Genomic DNA, 19,610 nt, shown 5'->3' with positions numbered 1-19,610 from the left:
CTCCTCTCTATTTTATCTTCACAACAACCCTTTGAGGTAAGTTAGGCTGAGTCAGTGACTGGCTCACAGTCATTCAGTGAGCTTCATGGATGACTGAGGACCCAGATCTCCTGAGTCCCAGTCCAACACTCTAACAGTCCAACACTCTAACCCTCCATCACACTGACTCAAATAGTTCATACATTCATGTACATCTCTTATTGATTGCAGCATCAAGTGATGTTTTGAATGTGTGAAGGTGGCCTCAAAGATGAAGCACCACAGATAGAAGTTTCATATCACTCAGTGCCAACTCAAACACCATGGCTTGGCTCCTAAACGTCCTGTTCTGAACAGAATTCACATTTATGGAGCAGGGCTTCCCCCTGTACCCTCTAAAACCCTGCTTAAGTGGGAGTTGCAAGGAAGGTCCATAGGCTGCATTTGGCTCATATACCAAAGACCAGGGGTGGTGAACCTTTTTCAGGGTCAAATTGCAAAATGGGAAAGGTCGGGGGGGGGGGGATTCCATGGGAGGGGCAAAGGCAGAGTGGGTGGGACCAAATGAGATATTACCATTTTAAGCCTACTCAGAAGTAAGCAGTAAAAGGCTTCTGCATGTCTACTCAGAAATAAGCAGAACTGAATCACTCAGCAGCACTTTCAGATAGCAGACCAAATACCAGGCCTCTGCATATCTACTTACAAGTAAGCAGGTCTCCTTCCTGCAAAATGCACAGCTCAAAAACTTTGCAACATCTCTTTTCAGGGTATTTAAAGGTTAATTGCCTTTAAATACTTTGTTATCTACAATCAGTGATCAGAGATAAGAGCATAAGAAGTTTGCAACCAGTTGGGAAATCCTGGAACCTCATCTGGCTGGAGTTCCCCATCCCTATCATAGGCTTTCTCCAGACCATAGCTGTTTGAGTAGCCTTTTCCTTTAAGTCAAACAGTATATAACAGCCAGAATCTAGACACACCCCAAGGGCAGCCTAAAGAACCCAACTAGGTCAAATGAAAGCCACCAACTATGACACAGTGGCCAGCCAGAAAGTTGACAACCCACACCCCTACACATTTTTACAGTCCCAGCCAGGCAACAAAATGAGAGACCGTATGATGGGCTGCTGCTGATACAAGGCCTGGTGTTGGTTTATGCCGGACTTTCCATGCACCAGTGAAATGAGGTCTGTACTACTGCTGTGTCCATGTGGCTCTCCAGATGTTTTTGAACTATAACTACAATCATCCCTGTCCATTGGCTATGCTGGCTGGGGCTGTGGGAGTTGGAGTCCAAAAGCACCTGGAGGACCATAGGTTCCCCGTTCCTGGTCTAAAGTAAACCCAGAAACATTATTAACAGAACAAAAGCAGAATGCAGAAACAGGAAAGGCATTGTGCAAATACTCAAAGGCACACATCCTGGCACTGAAAATACATTCTGGAACTAAGCTTACCAGTGTGCCTTGACACAATTTAGGCCCTGATCCTGTGATGCTTCATCATGGTTCTCACTTAATTCCTTCACATTGAAACTAATTTGGTCTAATTGTGTTATGGAACTTGAAACTCCCCCCCCCCCCCAGCATGCTGATATACACTGTGTGACATGACAACTAGTGACGTGACAACTATGGGATAATACTGTAGTCAGCTGTCTTTGAGTTCTGAACAGAAGCAGCAAGATCTTGTCAAAACAAAGAATTATCTTTAGGGCTGGACAAAGGCATTATGCATTTCACTTCCTGGAATCTGGGGCTGTACAGTTTTATGTTTTACACATTCTTGCTCTGGAAGGACTTGACAGATAATTAGATTAAATCATTTGCTCATAGCTTTCCCAAACAAAGGCATCTGCTTTTCGGTAATATCAACACATGAGCCTGAAGATCCCCTGACTAACTATTCTGTATTCCTGGCTTTTGGAAATGCTACCTATTCCGAAACCACTACGGGTTTTTGGGTTTGGGGCCATAGACATCTCCCATTATGCTCAAAATGTTGTCTTCAGAATTTTCACTGGCATTTTTGAATAACTGGAATTAAAATGGAACTATGTGAGATGACAGGAGACAAAAAAACAAATATTCTTTCACATACTGAATCCCTATTGTCATCTCTATTCCACTGTGCAAGCTTGGTGCTAGCTTGGGACTACCAACACAATTGCTCAGTTGCTTCATTAGTATGGAAAGGAAGGACTACAGCAGGGGCATGTTGAACTTCAGACTCACAGGCCAAAGCCATCCCACCTGAGGTCTCAATCTGGCCTTCCGGGGCTCCCTAGATAGTTGTGCCCCCTTCCCCTTTTTCCTAACCACCAATTCTTTGGTGGTTTCCTGGCTTTTGTGCAGTTTTTTTCCTTATTCTAAAAGGTTGGAATGCTTAGCTATGGGCAGTAAGAGCTTTAAGCTAAAATATGCTGGCGTTGTTTTTTTTATATTCAGGCCCTGTCCCTTTTGCCTTTAGCCCCATCCACCACTGGAATGCAGCCCCTGAGAGCTTCTCTGAAACTGAATTAACCCCTTGGGCTGAGAGAGGTTCAGCACTTCTGGGCTATAGCCAACTATAATTGTCAAAAGACTTCATATAAAAGATCCGTCATATACATGCTTTGGTTATTTTATATTTTGCTCTGAATACATACTATAACATTTTGAAAATTACTGTTTTCATTTTTCCTGAGAAACGGTTTAATCCTTGAAATGTGTATGTGTATCATTCTTGATTTTTCTGGATATTACTGTCTTCAGGGAGAGAATGTGTGTGGGGGGAGGGTTCTTCAGAGCATTTGTGACAGATCTTGTCAAACCCTTTTGGACAAAATCCCTCAGCCAGCATGCCTGGTTAGTGAATGCTGGAAATTTAGGACTTTTTCTGTCTAAACATGCATACACTTGCGCCCTAAGTATATCTACTAAATCATTTATATCTACATGTTTTGTGATACTTTCAAAGAACTCTAAAAGATTCTTTTAGGCTTCAGTACTTCTGGACTTTGTTGCTGTTATTGTTGCTGCTGCTATTAAATTTGTGTTATACTATCTCATTACACATGCCAGCAAGGTTATGCTCAAAATCCTACAAGCTAGGCTTCAGCAGCATGTGAACCGAGAACTACCGGAAGTACAAGCTGGGTTTCGAAGAGGCAGAGGAACTAGAGATCAAATCGCCAACTTTCTCTGGATCATGGAGAAAGCAAGAGAATTCCAGAAAAACGTCTATTTCTGCTTCATTGACTACACTAAAGCCTTTGATTGTGTGGATCACAACAAACTGTGGCTAATTCTTAAAGAGATGGGAGTACCAGACCACCTTACCTGTCTCCTGAGAAACCTGTACGAGGGTCAAGAAGCAACAGTAAGAACCAGAGATGGAACAACCGATTGGTTCAAAATTGGGAAAGGAGTACGACAAGGCTGCATATTGTCGCCCTGCTTATTTAACTTATATGCAGAGTACATAATGAGAAATGCCGGGTTGGATGAATCACAGGTCGGAATTAAGATTGCCGGGAGAATTACCAACAACCTCAGATACGCAGACGATACCACCCTAATGGCAGAAAGCGAAGAAGATCTAAAGAGCCTCTTGTTGAGGGTGAAAGTGGAGAGTACAAAAGCTTGTTTGAAACTCAACATTAAAAAAACGAAGATCATGGCATCTGGCCCCATCATATAGGGGCATATAGAAGCTTCCTGGCATCTAGAAGGTGAAGAAATGGAAGCAGTGACAGATTTTATTTTCTTGGGCTCCAGGATCACCACAGACGGTGACTGCAGCCATGAAATTAAAAGACGCTTGCTCCTTGGGAGGAAAGCTATGGCAAACCTAGACAGCATAGTAAGAAGCAGAGACATCACCTTGCCGACAAAGGTCCGTCTAATCAAAGCTATGGTTTTCCCAGTAGTAATGTATGGCTGTGAGAGCTGGACTATAAGGAAGGCTGAGCACTGAAGAATTGATGCCTTCGAACTGTGATGCTGGAGAAGACTCTTATGAGTTCCCTGGACTGCAAGGAGGTTAAATCAGTCCATCCTAAAGGAAATCAACCCTGAGTGCTCATTGGAAGGACAGATACTGAAGCTGAAGCTCAAATATTTTGGCCACCTAATGCGAAGAGAAAACTCCCTGGAAAAGACCCTGATGCTGGGAAAGACTGAAGGCAAAAGGAGAAGGGGACGGCAGAGGATGAGATGGCTAGATAGCATCACTGATGCAATTAATATGGACTTGAGCACACTCCAGGAGAGAGCGGAGGACAGGAAGGCCTGGCGTGCCATGGTCCATGGGGTCATGAAAAGTCGGACATGACTGAACGACTGAACGACAACAATCTTCTAATCCTCTGGCATGGAGGAAGATTTTAGTGATACCTTTAGTGAAACATATTTTATATGTAAAGCTATATATTTTTATATGTAAAAATATAAAGGTATATTTTAGCTTTAAAATATAGAATTTTGCCTATGTATTGTTCTGGAACCTTCAAATGAATGTTGTCCAGCACAAATGACATGCTCCTTTTACCATTTTCAAGTAGCTCTAGTTTCTAAGACTTCATCCTTGATCACCTCTGTCTGACACAGTTCTTCACATGAACTGCCCAAAAACAATGGTTCAGAAGTGCAGTGGAGAATTATGTCACTGACCTGGTTCACACGACACACCATGGCTCACCGTGGGTTATTTAACCCATGATGAGCTGTGGTGCCCGCAGGCACCATTTTGCATATGGAACTCCTGATTCAGAGTATCATCTGAACTTGGCCATTGGGTAAAAATGACCTCAGCTTGTTTTACCCTCTCTTTTTTAACCCTGCCATAACCCCTGATGGCTGGGTTCAGACAACACAGCAACCCCCCAATCCAGGGTTTCAACAGTTAATTAATCCATGATGGGCTATCATGTCATGAGAACCAACCCAGTATCTCTGCAATGCCCCTTTCTTCAATACCTCTTTTACACCTGGCCAAAGAAGTTGCAGCCTTCTCATATGGTGGGATTATGAAGGATGCTTCTGGTATTTCTGTAGGATGATAGAGACTACAGTAATAAATTGAATGGCACAGCATACCAAAGCTCTGTGTCTGAGTGATGGGAGGCTGAACTTCATCAGTGAAAGGAACATTCTTCCTGAATCAGTTCTTGCCACTGCTGATCTTGTCAGCCAATTAGAAGTGTGATGCCTGCAGTGTTCTCTTCTTGATTGTGTTAATCAAGACCATTCAGCTCATACAAGGACTACAAATAATATTGAATCATCTATTTATTTGAAAAAAGTCACTGTGACTAACATAGAAATCCTAAGCCCTTTACAGGGAAGTACATTCATCCAAAAAACAACAGGGCTTACTTCTAAACACCTGTGTTTAGAATCAGGGTATTATAAGAATTAGTATAAATACTTAGCTTTCCCATATTTTCTTTATAAATGAAAAAAGCAAGTTTTAACATGTATGCTCACACAACTTCAAATATGTCTTTCTTAAGTCTAACTGTCTTCTTGCAGCTCTTCTCTAGTTGACACAGTTTGGTCTTTTGGGGGTGCATCCTGATTTAGTATAGCTATGAAAGTCACACTCAGTCATATTCTTACAGAACCAAAAGTTGCTGGGTTTGGAAAATTATGTCCATTTCAAAAGAGACCTTTCTGTGAGCCACCTGTGTTCCCAACAGATACCCTTTTAATCCCAAGAGATATCAGGATTCATTGGCAACGTTTGAGTGCCATTTTAAGCCATGGTGGCTCTTAATAAGATACAGTAGTTTATTTTTTAAATAGTCCACAATGCCCCACCACACGATCGGGCTAATAAACTAGTGTGCCTAGCTTATTGAGCTACTAATCTGACCCATCCCCCCACCCCTTGACCTGCTGAAGTCCTCTTGTTCGAGCAGTGGCACTGTTTCACCATTCATTACATCGCGACAGGGGCTACAAGGAGTGAAATCCTGGCGTGCCCCAAAAAGGGGGTAGCACAAATACAGCCTTGGAAGTTTTCAGGATCAGGACCAAACTTGACACACAGACTCTCCTTGTCAGGAGGCACCTGATTCGGCATCAAAACCCTGCACAATTATCCCAGAGAAGGGAAAATCCTGGGTGCACCAAAAAGGGGGTGGTGGCTGTAACACCTTGGAGGTAAGCAGGATCTGGATGAAACCTGACACACAGCCTCTCCTAGTCAAGAGACACTGATGCACCATCAAAACCCTCAATTGCACATTCCCCCCCATAGTCATTGCTGGCATAGACACCTTTAAATGTTCTCAATATCTGACATAGAGGTGTTTAACTGGCATACAGGCTTTTAACTGTTCTCAGTATTACTAAAGCGCTAAAAATGCAATTGTGGATTTTCTCCCATAGCCATTGCTGGCATACAGGCTTTTAAGTGTTCTCAACATTGCTGAAATGCTATAGTGCTAAAATGCAATTGTGCATTTCCCCCATAGCCTTTTGTTCTCATTTGCACATTTCCCCCCACAGACAGTGCTAAAATAGACGATGGAGGGCACAATCCTATCAGGATGGGCGGCTGCCTCTGAACTTGGAAGCAACAGCCTATCCAATGCAGGGCAGGAGCAGTGCAGAGGGGATCGTCCCCTCTGCACTTCAGCCACCCTGCATTTGCAGCTAGACAGCCAATTTTGGCTGTCTAGCTGCTGAAAGTCAGAGCAGGGTGGGGCCGGAGGCCAGACAACACATAGGAAGTGTCAGAAAGGCAGTTCTGCCCCCCCCTACCCTAGCACACACCCAGGAATGCCCCCATTTCACTGATCTGCACTGCTCTTACAAGCGTGGAGCACAGGGCTGATCTGTGCTGCGTACGAGGCAGCACGGGAGGGGGTGGAGGTCGGTCCTCAGGGAACCTACCTCAAAGCACGGGTTCCCAGGAACTGACCTATCCTATGATTGTCTAGCTGCTGACTAGCGGCCATAGGATTGCGCCCTTAATGTGCTTCCATTATACAGAGAACACCTGCGAAGAGCAGAGCAGCAGCTATCTGAATTGCTCTTGCCACACAACTCTGTAGGTGACCGAAATAACCCATGGTGCCCAACAGATGACATGATAACCCACGGTAGGTTAAATAACCTCTACTAAACACCATCAATTATCAGAGTGGGTTATTTTGGTCAAATAAGTTATTGTGGGTTAAAAATTTCCCAACAGATGACAGGACAAGCCTTGATGGGTTAAAGAAACCATTGTGGCTTATTTAATCCATTGTGGGTTATCATGATGTCCAAACCCAGTCAATATCTACAACTACCTGTCTCAGATTTGGTATATCATAGATGAGTATGGCTATATGGATGGGGGAGGGGAGGAGAAGTTCCCTCTGTAAATATCTGGGCTATCTAAGGAGCAGTTTAGACAAACAAATGAAGATAAAAACTATTCATTGACATGAACCACCCTTTTGAGATTGATGGTGGGAGGGAATTATGATTGAATGCTCACTAATATCTAAAACATTTCCTCTACATAGAAAACTAGATATTAGAGAGAAGGGTTCTAATCTATTCTGATCTCTCTCATGTTAGTTTTTTATATGTAAGGGGTTTTTGTTGTTGTTTTTATAGAGATGAATTCAAACATGCAACCCACACCCCTACACCCACCTTCACTCTGAAGTCCAGGACTAACTTGAAAAAAAGAGTTTTAATACCTGATGAGTTGTTTAGCTAGTCCAGGTATAATTTCTATTCAGAATCAGGGAAGACACTTAGGAAATAAATTATTGAAAGACTTTTGTTACACACAAGCCAAATCATGGTAATTTATATAATAAGATGAAACTGAAATGTTCTGTTTTTTCCAGTTTTCAGAATGGTTGCTTACACAAGGATTGTTGCTTCATACCTATAGCATTTAGGTCTTTTAGGGTAATCTTTTAAAAAAATGCTTAAACTGATGTTACCATTCCAAGATCTCAAAGCCAAGCTAGGCAATGGATCTGCCAATACAAGCCACAACAGAACAAGTTATTTTTCACTGTTGTCTTTCCTGAGTCAATATTGGGATAGACTGAGATGATGAAGAAAAGAGTCGAACATATGGAAAAGAACTTAGCAGGACCTTCAGAAGTGGTGACCATGCAGGGCAAAGAGCAATTAGGGGACACTGACAGGTGCATGGCCTGTGGGACCACTTATCTGACCGGGGAAGACGGTGCTTGGCCCTTATATTTACAAATGGCTGCTGTCAATTGCATTTGTCTAATCACAATACATTTGAACTTTGCACAAGCAAAATTCTATTGCTCTGGCTGATCCAGTGTTATATGTCAGTGACATTAATAATTCAGAATGGTTTCTGCAGTTCTACATGGAAATGGTTTTTCATAGGCTACTGTTGCATTCCATTGTATTAAATACAGCTACTGAATCAGAAACCCCCACCCCCCATTTAATCCAGCACCAATACAGTGCAATCTCCCATAATCTTATTTACGTTGTGATTATCCACAGTGGAAGTTGTATTCCATCAAGGCAGATGCAGCCCACCAGCCATGTCTTGGGGCTCTTTGGTGCTTATTTCATTTATTTACTTATTTGTTACATTTCTATACCACCCAATAGCTGAAGCTGCTTGAGTATCCTACCCCATCTCCCCACCTGATGCTAGCAATCCCAGGCATAATAATAAAACCAGAGGTTTCTCAGTGCCTTTGAGTTGGCAGGTCACGAGTTATGCAAGATTGTGCTGTAGTATACATGTGCTAGCAGCTCCTGTTATTAGACCATTGCAGGGTATTTTTAGTTGGAAAAATAGAAAAGCACACTGTGCTTTATAATGGTGGTGTCGATCAGAGCGCTTGGGAAAGACTGGGCCACATTTGGAAGTAATTGTGTCTGGTTCATTCCAGAGACATTCTCCCCTTCACAATACTTACATTACAGAGGTTAGCTAAAATCAACAGTGTTCTTTGGGACAATAAATAGAAAATGTTCATGAAATGGAATTGGCCGGAGATGAGAGACATTTACCATCGTAGGGACATTTGATTGGTGTTTTTTTTAAAACCAAGAGTCATATTTTTTTTCATTGTATAAAGTTAGCAGCAGCAGCACACACACAAATACTCCATCTACTCTGAGCGGGATGCCCCGTTTTGTACAGAGGTGAAATTTGAATACCTTGTCCAAATTCAACTGGTGTTGCTTGGACTCATGCCAAGCTGCCTTGAACTGATTTTGTTGTGCTCACTTGGACTCGAGCTCCCCCTAGTGGCTGAACTAAAGGCCATCGGGGTATTAAAAAAAATATTTCTCGGCAATTGATTAAACGTCTCCACATTTTATTTGTTATTAGCTCTTGCACACTAGGCAAAATGCTGCTATGTGGTGCTATGTGGTGCTGATGGTGGTAGTGGGGTGTGTGTGTTCAATGAAACTGCAGACAGGCCTCTTCTAAGTTGCTTGCAAACAGCGCCATAGGAAACCAAACTATTTCAACAACAACTAAACCCAGCCCACATTGTGCAATATTATATAGCCAGCAGCACAGTCTGCAGAGGAAGTCTCTCCTCCCTCCCCCTCCTCTCCATCATCTAACAGATGTTTGTGCAGTGACATTTGGAAATCCTTGCAGCACAAAGGATATTAATAATCCTTTAGTTGACTAACAACCCATCCCAGATCATTAGGATTTAATGTCCCTTGCTCAAAACCACCTGAAGGGCTTTTGTATCCAATACCTCTCTGTTTACCTTAGGGACATTATTTGGCTCTTATTCATACACATGTGCATTGTGCTGGCCTACATCTTTCTGACTGATATATTTACAGAACATTGAGCTCTCTGGTCTGCTCTCCACCAGAAAGAGTAGGTGCCAGAGACCTCCTGCCAGAACTTGAGCAAATCCCTTAAGCATCATTTACAAGTTGACAGTAAGGGTATGAGGATATGAAAGAATGATCATATAACCATGCTCTGGAATTAGTATTTTGGAATCAATACCACCTGCTCAGCACCACATGGTATTGACTTAAGTGTTCGTGTGAACTGGCATCAAGGATTACTGTTATACTTGGCAAGGGTGATATGGGGCATTCTAAAGCTGGGCAGGTATAGGAACCAACCTACCACACATATGTTATTGTGGATGATGATGATGATTTAATGCATTTCTTAGCTGTCTTTCAAGTCTGCAGTCTTCCCAAGGCAACCCACAATAGAAAACATACAATTCTATATCAATATAACAACTTCATAGCATTGCCAATTAATTTTAAAGTAAATTTAAAATGAACCAATAACAAAACAGCATATTAAAACCTTTCAATTAAAATCAAAGAAAGCTGAAGTTTTAACAATGTTCTTAAAAACAGCAAAAGATGGAGAAATAGATGGAGCAAAATATATATCTTGTGAAGAAGTTGCATAACGTAGTGGCCACCACTGAGAAGGCCCTATCTCTCATGCCTCCAACCTTACAGATACTAATGCAGGGCCTCTGAGGATGATCTTAACATATGGGCAGGTTCATAAGGGTGTGAGTGGGTCCTCAAATAGCCTCGACCCAAACTGTTTAAAGCTTTAAATGTCAAGACAAGCACTTTGAATTCAGCCCAGAAACACACTGGCAAACTCTGCAGATGGTACAGACTGGGAATAATAGGACCTGACCATCTAGCCTAGGGGGGCACAACCCAAGGGCCACATTGATGCTGTCTTGGGGGGCCAGGGGCCACGTATATATGCATATACACACAGACACAGACACATCACAGCAATCCTATACAGATCACTCTTAGCTTGCTAGTAGCAATGGCGGGAAATGAGCAATATGTATGAAGATCACATCTCTGGAAGAGGGAGTGGAGAGCCTTCTATCAACCTTCTCTCCCAGCAATGCTGAAACAGATCACACTCTTCCCCAGAGGTCCTCATACAGATCTCTCTTTCTTTACTGGAAACAGTGATCTGTATCACTGTTAGCAACAATACAATCACAGGAATTTGATAGCAGCAGCAGGGCCAGGGCACCCAGGGGACCACAGTTAAGGCCTTAGAACCCAACAAGGATTCACAAAGCCACATTCTGCATCAGCAGAAGTTTCTGAGTATGAGAATTTCATTTCAGTTCACAAATCATTCTATTCACAACCCTAAATGGGAGCTCATTTTTCCCCCAAAAAATGTTTGCACATTTCTGAACTTGCAATTGCATTAAAAAAAATTGTGTTTGGGGGAAATGTGCACTTTGAAATGTACATTTTCCAAATAATATGCATTTTCCTGCTTTAGTCAATGAGGGGAAAGTGTACACTTCTGAAAAATGTGCACAGAAATGTGCACTTTTCCTGTTCAAAATGCACACTTTCCTTGTTTGAATAAACCAAACAACATGTGGCAAATGAAAATGAGAGTGAGCTGAACCAAGCTTCAAAGGGAAGTTCAGAGAATTTTGGTGAGCTCAAACATCCCTGGTTCTCCCATCCCTATTTCCCAGTCATCTTCAAAGGCAGCCCAACATAGAGCAAAATCCACATATTAATGTAGCAATCCACAGTATTTTACTGCAATGACTATCTGGAATTAGTCCTGGGTTCTCTCTTTTACAGACCACTCAACAGCACATTGACTTAATGGTAAGACACTTTTTTTTCTGTGTTAAATATCAGAGAGATACGGTGGTTCTTTATGCTGCCAGAAGAAAGGTAGTCTAGAGCTTCCTGCTTAGTAATAATAGGGTGGGCTGATCCATTTCCAACTTTTACTTTTATCAGATTGGATTGAATGTGCAAATGGTTAAAGAACTATCTGAGCACTCCTATTAATGAGTCCCCGTATAGGGCCAAAGCAACAGAAACATACTTCTGTGGTGGCCTGGAAAATGGGATCTTGGTTCATTGTGATGGAATGCTCAGAAGAGGATAATGTACCCTATGACCTGCCAGCCTATGTATGGCAGCTGAGGAAGAGTGAGCTAAACTTCCTATTTTTTCCAATATCCTGGACTGTAAAAGGCAGAGAGGTTTTTAAGCACCCGACAAGTCATAAAACATGCCTGGTGACTTTTATTCAATTTGGTGGGACAAAAGTTGTGCAAGCCTGATCTATGTTAACTTTATGGTTTTCTTGCTACAATAGTGACTAAGGCTGCAATCCTTTACCCACTTACCAAGGAGCAGGCCCCATTGAACTCAGTGGGACTTACTTCTAAGTAGACCTATGTAGGATTGCACTGTAAGTCCTCTCCAAGTTAAAACACACCTGTACTGAAGTTAAGTAATCCTTTGGTTTCTAAGGCTTGAGAACTTTTGCTGTGCATATTAACATTATGATCAATGGAGCACCAGCCCTAGATATTTGATCTACAAAGCTTGAAGTTCTCAAAAGCTGAAGAAGACTTCTCAAAATAATTGCAATAAAGTAATAATGGTAAATTTAATCTTTTGGCCATAAGTCCTAAGAAAACTAAAATGTAAATACAAAATAAAACCCTAGGACAGTATTTGCATAGATTAAGACATCAGCCCAATTGCTGTCCAGATTATCCTTCTCAGGCCATATTTTTTAATGTAGGTTTTCTGGTCCAGGATACGCATTCCAGTATGTATGCTGGAAACAGGAACCTCTTTCTGCCTGTCCATGTGCTGAAATTATTGACAGTGCTGAGTACCAAATACAGCCAATGTCTCATGGGTTTTTTGCTTTCTTGTTGTTCCCTCCTATGGATATTTTAAGCAATACTGGGATGACCTTCATGGGACCCACTTTCTGCTTTAATCTTCATGGCCCTGAGCTGGGAACAAGAGTGAGCATACCTGTCAGGAAGCTCACATTTGTTTTGTGACATTTGAGGAGGCCCAAGCAGCATTAAGAACCCTGCTCCAAACACTGCATGAGCACAAATGCTCAAAAGTATATAGGTACATCTTTCTTCATGCCTCTTAATGAACTGGTTAAAGAAATTGCTTTTACAGTCCTTAAGAGCAGAAGGTGATTTGAATTGGCAGGGGGCTCAATAAAATACTAGCATGTGTTAAAATATATATACACACAAACACACACACACTAAATATTGCTATGGGATATGGTATTCTATTGTGCAACGCAAAAAAATAAAAGGCTTTGCCTTTCTAAGTTCTTCTTGTATAGTCTCCTAACTGGTGGTGGAGACAATAGATATGTCTTTACTGGTGCATTAGGCTAATATTTATCTGAGATCATTAACCTTTATCTAAAAACCCATTGTGGAAGACGCCTAAAGCCACACGTACTTCCATTGCTTGGGGATGAAAGGAGCAGCTTCTATAGTATTCAGTCCTACCCGAGGAAGAAGAGAAGAAGAATCAGTTTGACTTTGGATCAACTGACTTTTTAGGATCTTAGGGTACTAGATTGGTGATGTTTGGGGGCCTGCACTGCCTGTCTGTGTGCCTACTTACTTCCCATCTTCTCAACCTATATATTTCTAAATGAACAGATATTACAAAAACACCACAAGCCTCCAACTTCTATACTTTCTCCTTGCAAGGAAATTGATCTTTATGGGGATTTGGGACTTCCTGTTGCTATGGGAATGGGAAGCACCAAACACTATTGTGAAAATAGTTTATTACAGTATTTTAAAAGATTACATTTCTACTAGCCCACAACTTGTCTGTTACAATAGGTGAAACTATTTAAGGAAGGTATATGTGCAAACCCTTTTTAGCAGCCTTTTTAGTAGATTCGGGCCCCTTGCTAACCCCCTGCATGCATGCAAGCACACACTTATATGCACACACATGTGCACACTCAGAGCCATAGTGATAACATAAAGCTTTTGGCTCCATGATGACTGCATTCCAAAGCAGAGTTGCTAGGTCTGCTTAATGGCCAGAGGCAATTTGCTGCCAGAAGAGTCAAACCCCAGGGCTCTAGAAGAAAAAAACTGAACTTGTTTCTAGGGGGGGAAATTACCACGTTTAACTTTCTTGAAGACAGTTTGGGGGAAGGAAGGAAGGAAGGAAGGAAGGAAGGAAGGAAGGAACCAACCTTTAACATTAAAAGCCAAAGAAAGCAACTATAACAACAATAAGGACGAAGAAAATATCTTGAGGTTGCAACAGTGGCCACACTAAAACTAGCAAAGAACATAATCAATTACCTTAAGTTAAACAGCAATGTTGTGAGTAAAACAAAGGGAGGGGGAGGGAGGGGGTGGGAACAACTAGCCTTTAACTTCTTTTGTCTCTAGCTCAGTTCTCTCTTCCCTCCCTCCCTTCACTGGAGCCTTGCTATTCAGAGCCAAATTATGTTGAACAAACAGAATGAGTAGGCTGGTGCTGTAAAAGAAAAACAAGAAGCCAAAGCAACCATCCATGTGAGCACGTCAGCAAAAGAACTGCCTAACCTTGTCAGACTTAGTCCAGATGATGCCTGAGATTTGGTGCTGTTCTCTCTTCTCTGTTCTTTTGTCTCCACAACAGAGGGAGTTTTTAGTGTCTCTGGGAAGAGCAAAATTTGGAGCTCCACTTACATGCTCCTCTCATTGTTTATCCTGTCAGAACAAACGTCCCTGTATCTGCCCTGCCAAAATATGGTGTCAAAAGAAATAGAAGAGATTAAGGTCTTTCTCTTACCCTCCTCAGGATGTGCCTGGAAGTCTTAGGCACTCTTTGGAATGACAATTGTGCAAATCAAAATAAATGTGAAATCAACTGTGTTTTGTTGAACAAGGTTCTTCTGGAATAATGATAACTATTCCCCCCGCCTCCCCGCCCCCGTAAGTAACTTTTGTGGTAACTACTGTGGGCTTGTAGCTATTATACCCATGCTGTAATTATTTTCAATGAGACAGCACCTCATTTGCACTGGTTTCTTCTTTTCCACAGTTTCTGGTTCTCTGTAGGTTATGGAGAATGCTGCAGTCAATAAAGTTGCTTTTATCATCTCCTTCTATCCAGAATGACAAAAGTAGCTGCATAGAATCTAAAACCTGAAGAGGTGTTAATAGCTTCCCATTTTAAGATCAGGCTTGGCCCAGATAAAGGGCAAATGACTCTCTCTCTCTCTCTCTCTCTCTCTCTCTCTTATACTTACAAACACACAGTGACAGATAACCAGGATACTTCCTAATCTTTAGTTAGAGTCATCATCTGTTTACCTGACAAAGCTCCTAAGGTGCCAGCTGAAGAAATTTTGTCAGTTGAAGCAGAGCCCAAACGCGCACACACACACACACACACACACACACTATAAAAAGTGTTTCACGGATGAATCTATCCTTCTACAATGGTGCTGCCTGAAGCAATTTGCTTCACCCTGCTGCATGGCAAGGCTAGCCCTGGGTTCCTGTACTTTAAGAGCTGTATGACATTCAGAAATATATTGGGTGAAGTTTCTCTCATCAGTGCATTTGTACAGAAAAGCTATTAAAGGAAGGGCACAGAATCTGATACCCAGGGCCCAAATCCAGCCCTCCTGGGGTCCCAATCTGACCTTCCAGCTTTCCCCAGATAGCCACGCCTATGCCCCCATCCCCTTTCTTCAAACCACAGATGGTGGTTTCCCAGCATTTATGCAGTTTCTGCATATTTGCAGATACGGTGGCGGGAAGTGATACTGCAGTGCATGCGTGGGCATGTGCCCAATGCACCGGGTGTGGCAGCTTTCTAAGCTTCCCGCTCCTGCCCCTGAGCCTCTTCATCATTTTGTGGCCTCCACCCTCCCTCCCTCTGTTCAGTGCAGGCTCTCTGGTGTTTGCCTTCAGGACCTAGTAGGAATTTTTGGCTTGCCACTACATTGTCCAGGATGACTGTTTTTTTCACTTACTCTGCACTGAAGTTAGTATGGGATTACATATTTTGTTAAGTTAATTGATCACATTCCCTTGGCAGGTGAATGTGGGAAAAGCCAGGTAAGGGATAGGATAGGTGAGCACCTGGAGGCACCTTTACTGTGGCATTTCCTGAAGCCTGCCACCCAGGGCTCTGAGACCAGTAGACAAGATACGCTCACTCTCACTCACTCCGGAAGGCCTCCGTTCTCACGGAGAAGGTGCGGCACTGGAGAAGGAGGGAAATCATGTCCACCTTCCCAGAGTCCAGGGTGGGCTCAGCCAGTACCCATCAGGCTCGTTAGTTAGATCCCACACTAACATCCCTTTGCAAACGATGTTGTTTAATAAGCGTGGCCCTAGTTCAATCCAATAATGGTGTGTCGGCTCTTTCTTGCCCTCTGTGTCTGCAAAATGTATGTATGGGTAAATCCTCAACTGCTAGCTGGAAAACCGTATAGCATGAGATTAGTGTTCTGTCTCCCCACCCCCTCACCCCCGCTTTTCTTTGGAAAAGAAAATATTCTGCCATTGGATCAAAGAAGAAATCTCCAAGCCATTTCCTGCTACTGGGAAAGGATGAACGTGCTGATAGGTGGGTTCATTGTGATTACAAGAAATCCGTCAGGAAAGCCTCTCTCTCTCTCTTTGATGTTTGCAGGGAGTGAAGAAGACTTTCACACCTGTCTGAAAGACCACTTGGCTTCAGGGAAGTAAGGGGGCCTCTTGTAAACGTGAGGGAAAATATACCCACCGTTTTTATTTAGTTTAGGTTTTAAAATTTAGAAGGTATGCACTCCAGGTATGGGCAATTTCGGGAAAGGGTTAAGAAGGATCAGGAATCAAACAAAGGGGTTCTCTTCATGGATTGCTCTGAAATGGATTGCAGCAAAGCAGGAGAATGATGCTCAAGGCCGTTTGGAAGAGACGAACTCAAGTCCCAGACTTTAAAAAGCGCGCCAGTTTTTTGGGAGGTGGGGCATTCCAGAAGGCAGAGCAGACCCAGACTGGCAGCCAGAAGGGCTTCAGATGAAATCAGAGAGTGCAAGTCTATTCGCTGAGGGAAGGGGAAAAAGTGCATAAACATGGGCCACCATAATTGAAGCCAGACCTTCCACGGAGCAAGACAAAAGACTCCAGCCCGCCTCAAGGACTCGTCTGCAAGGGGCGGCGGGGGTCGTGTCCCCCCCCCCCACACACACACACTTCCAGCTGGCTTCCTCCAACACCCTCCCGTCCCCTCATTTACGAATTAAGCACGTTCATAAAAATTAATCGACGGTGTCAGGGAGGTGAGAGCGACGGGGGAAGGAGAAGGGCTCCGAAGCAAAGGCCAGCCCAACACGCTCCACAACAGCAACGCCCCCCTTGCTGCAGTCAAAACAAAAGGGGACTCAGTTAACAAACTATTCGGAGGCCGCCTCCGACGGGCTCGTTTCACTCACTGGGGGCGGCGGGGGGACATATTTCAGTGTCTGAGTTGAGGACAAATAAGGCCGAAGGGGGGGGTGAGTCAAAGTCTCCCACCCTCGGGGTCTAGACCCAACAAAGAGCCGAACATGTAACGAGCAGCCGTTCCCCCCGGCCTCCATCCCTCAGTCCCCTCCAAACGTGTCCAGGCGCTGGATGCAGCGGGTGTCGTGTTAAAGAAACCGTGTGAGGGGGAGGAAACGGGGGCTTGTTGGTCTCTCCGGGGCGCGTTTACACGCGCGGTCCGCGCCCTCCTCTCTCTGCTAGGCGTGGACGTCGAGGAGGGCGCGGAGGGGAGCGGAGAGAGAAGCGGCATCCACCTCGGCGAGGGCGGGCCCGGGGGCTCGAATCCCCGGTCACCCTCCTGCTGCCGGGATGCAAACGGTCTGTGAGGAGAAGCTGCCGGAGTGAACCGGCTCGGCCTCCAAACGTCTCTGGGCGCTTTGCCCCTCGCGCAGCCCCGAGACGCTTAGTGCAGGGGGAGGCGGGCGGGCGGTGCGCGCGTCACCGAGCGGGAGGGGGCGCAGCCGAGGGTCTCGCCCTTGGCGATGGCCCCCTTCGCGACTGTTCGTGGACATCTATGGGTGGGGGCAGAACTTGGCTAAAACTGGAGGGGGGAACGGAGTCGGAGGGGCGGCTCGAGGAATTCGCGCTCTGAAGAGGGAGCCCAGACGCGTCTTCCAGCAGCCCCCGAGTTACGCGACTCCCCACCGGAAGTATCGATTTAGCCCTTATTAACTCATTAGCTGAGTTAATAAGGGCTAAGCCGCTAAAGGAATGAGAATTCTGAGACGTGATAGCACGTTGCATTCTGGGGGAGGAAGCCTATCAATATTAAAGGCTGGGTTCTGGAACAGACCTGAAAGTCACCTCTCGCCATCTTGAGGACCTCTCACATACAAACCCACACCGGTCTGCCAATCTGCATCCGTGCATCCTTACCTGATCCATTAGATGTGGTTGTTGTGAGCCAGTGGAGGCTGGTGGCTCCGATGTCAATGGGGCTGGCAGTTCTGACTGAGACCCATGTGGGTTACAGTCGGAACCAATCAGAACTCTAAAGGGGCTATCCAAGGTGCTGAACCCAACCCCACATAGCTTCAGCACCTTGAATAGCTCTTTTAGAGTTCTGACTGGTTCTGACTGAAACCCAGAGCAGAATCACAGCCCTACTGACATCGGAGCCACCAGCCTCCACTGTTGTGAGCAATTCTGATGCCTCAGATCTATTTCTATCGGTCCCAACTTGGGATCTTCCCTGGGGTATATCTGGCTGCTTGCTTTTTGGACACCGATCTCTGGACTAAACAGACTTTTGATTTGATGCGATCTTTAGGGTTGAGAAAAGAAGGAGTCTGCCAAAAATCTGTCGAACTTAGCCGTCAGGTTTTAAACTCATACCCTTCTACGAATGTATGGATGTAGCTCAGTCTATTAAAATGTAGTGCGACTCAGCCCTCACAACCTTTCTAAAAAAAGAAAAAAGATTAGAAAATAAGCAGTAAGAAAACTAATCTTGCCATAATGAAGGCACTTCGGGGAAAAGATTATGAATTAGATCTCTCAAGAGATTAAAGAGATTTCAGATGCGTTATGCGTAATTTTGCCATTATTAGCCATTATTTTGGCTGTACATACCAAGCAAGTTACATTCCAACGTTTCCAAGTAAGTCCTTCGTTCTAGTATTTATGGTGAGGTGTTAGTCCATTGCCTCGCTTTTCATCGATTAGCTGAGCAATCTTGTTCATGTCAGCTCAGAGGTCAGCCCCATTGAGTCCAATGGGGCTCACTCCCGGGTAAATGTTCATAGGATTACAACATTAAACAGTAATTAACCAATTAGAATCAAGAGTGCAACCTTTTTATATAGGCAACAAACTGGAGGTTCTTCGTGAAGAAAACAGTTTCTCCACACTAAGTACAATTTTATAGGAAAGCACATTTTATGGGAACAGACAAACCATACACATTTGAAATCAGAAGGCTCTTTAACGTAATGTCAGCATCAGTCCATTCTCTCCCACCATGGCTCAGGTCTGATTAATATACATTCAAAATTAGATGTATGAATTCATCATTAATTACCCCTACGAATTGGTTCATACTTGGATGGCAGCGGGACAGAGAGGAACCAAAGCAGGGCAGCTTCAAATATGGCGAAATATGTTTCTCAGGCAAGTCACTTGAGTGTAGGAATTTGTATGCAACCTGTGCATAGGTTGCTAGACCTGTTCACACATGGATGCCCATCACTTGATGAGTGCATCAAGACTTGCATGTGTGAATGAACCATCACAGAACAAAAATACCCCCAAAATAATTTTCATATCACTACACACATCAACTTAACACCTCAAAGATTTTTAGTAG

Source organism: Heloderma suspectum, chromosome 5, assembly GCF_057233095.1.
Source record: "Heloderma suspectum isolate Gila_16-S chromosome 5, 16-S_ref, whole genome shotgun sequence".
Lineage (NCBI taxonomy): Eukaryota > Metazoa > Chordata > Lepidosauria > Squamata > Helodermatidae > Heloderma > Heloderma suspectum.
The sequence above is the reverse complement of the archived record's forward strand: the minus strand, read 5'-3'. Positions refer to the sequence as shown.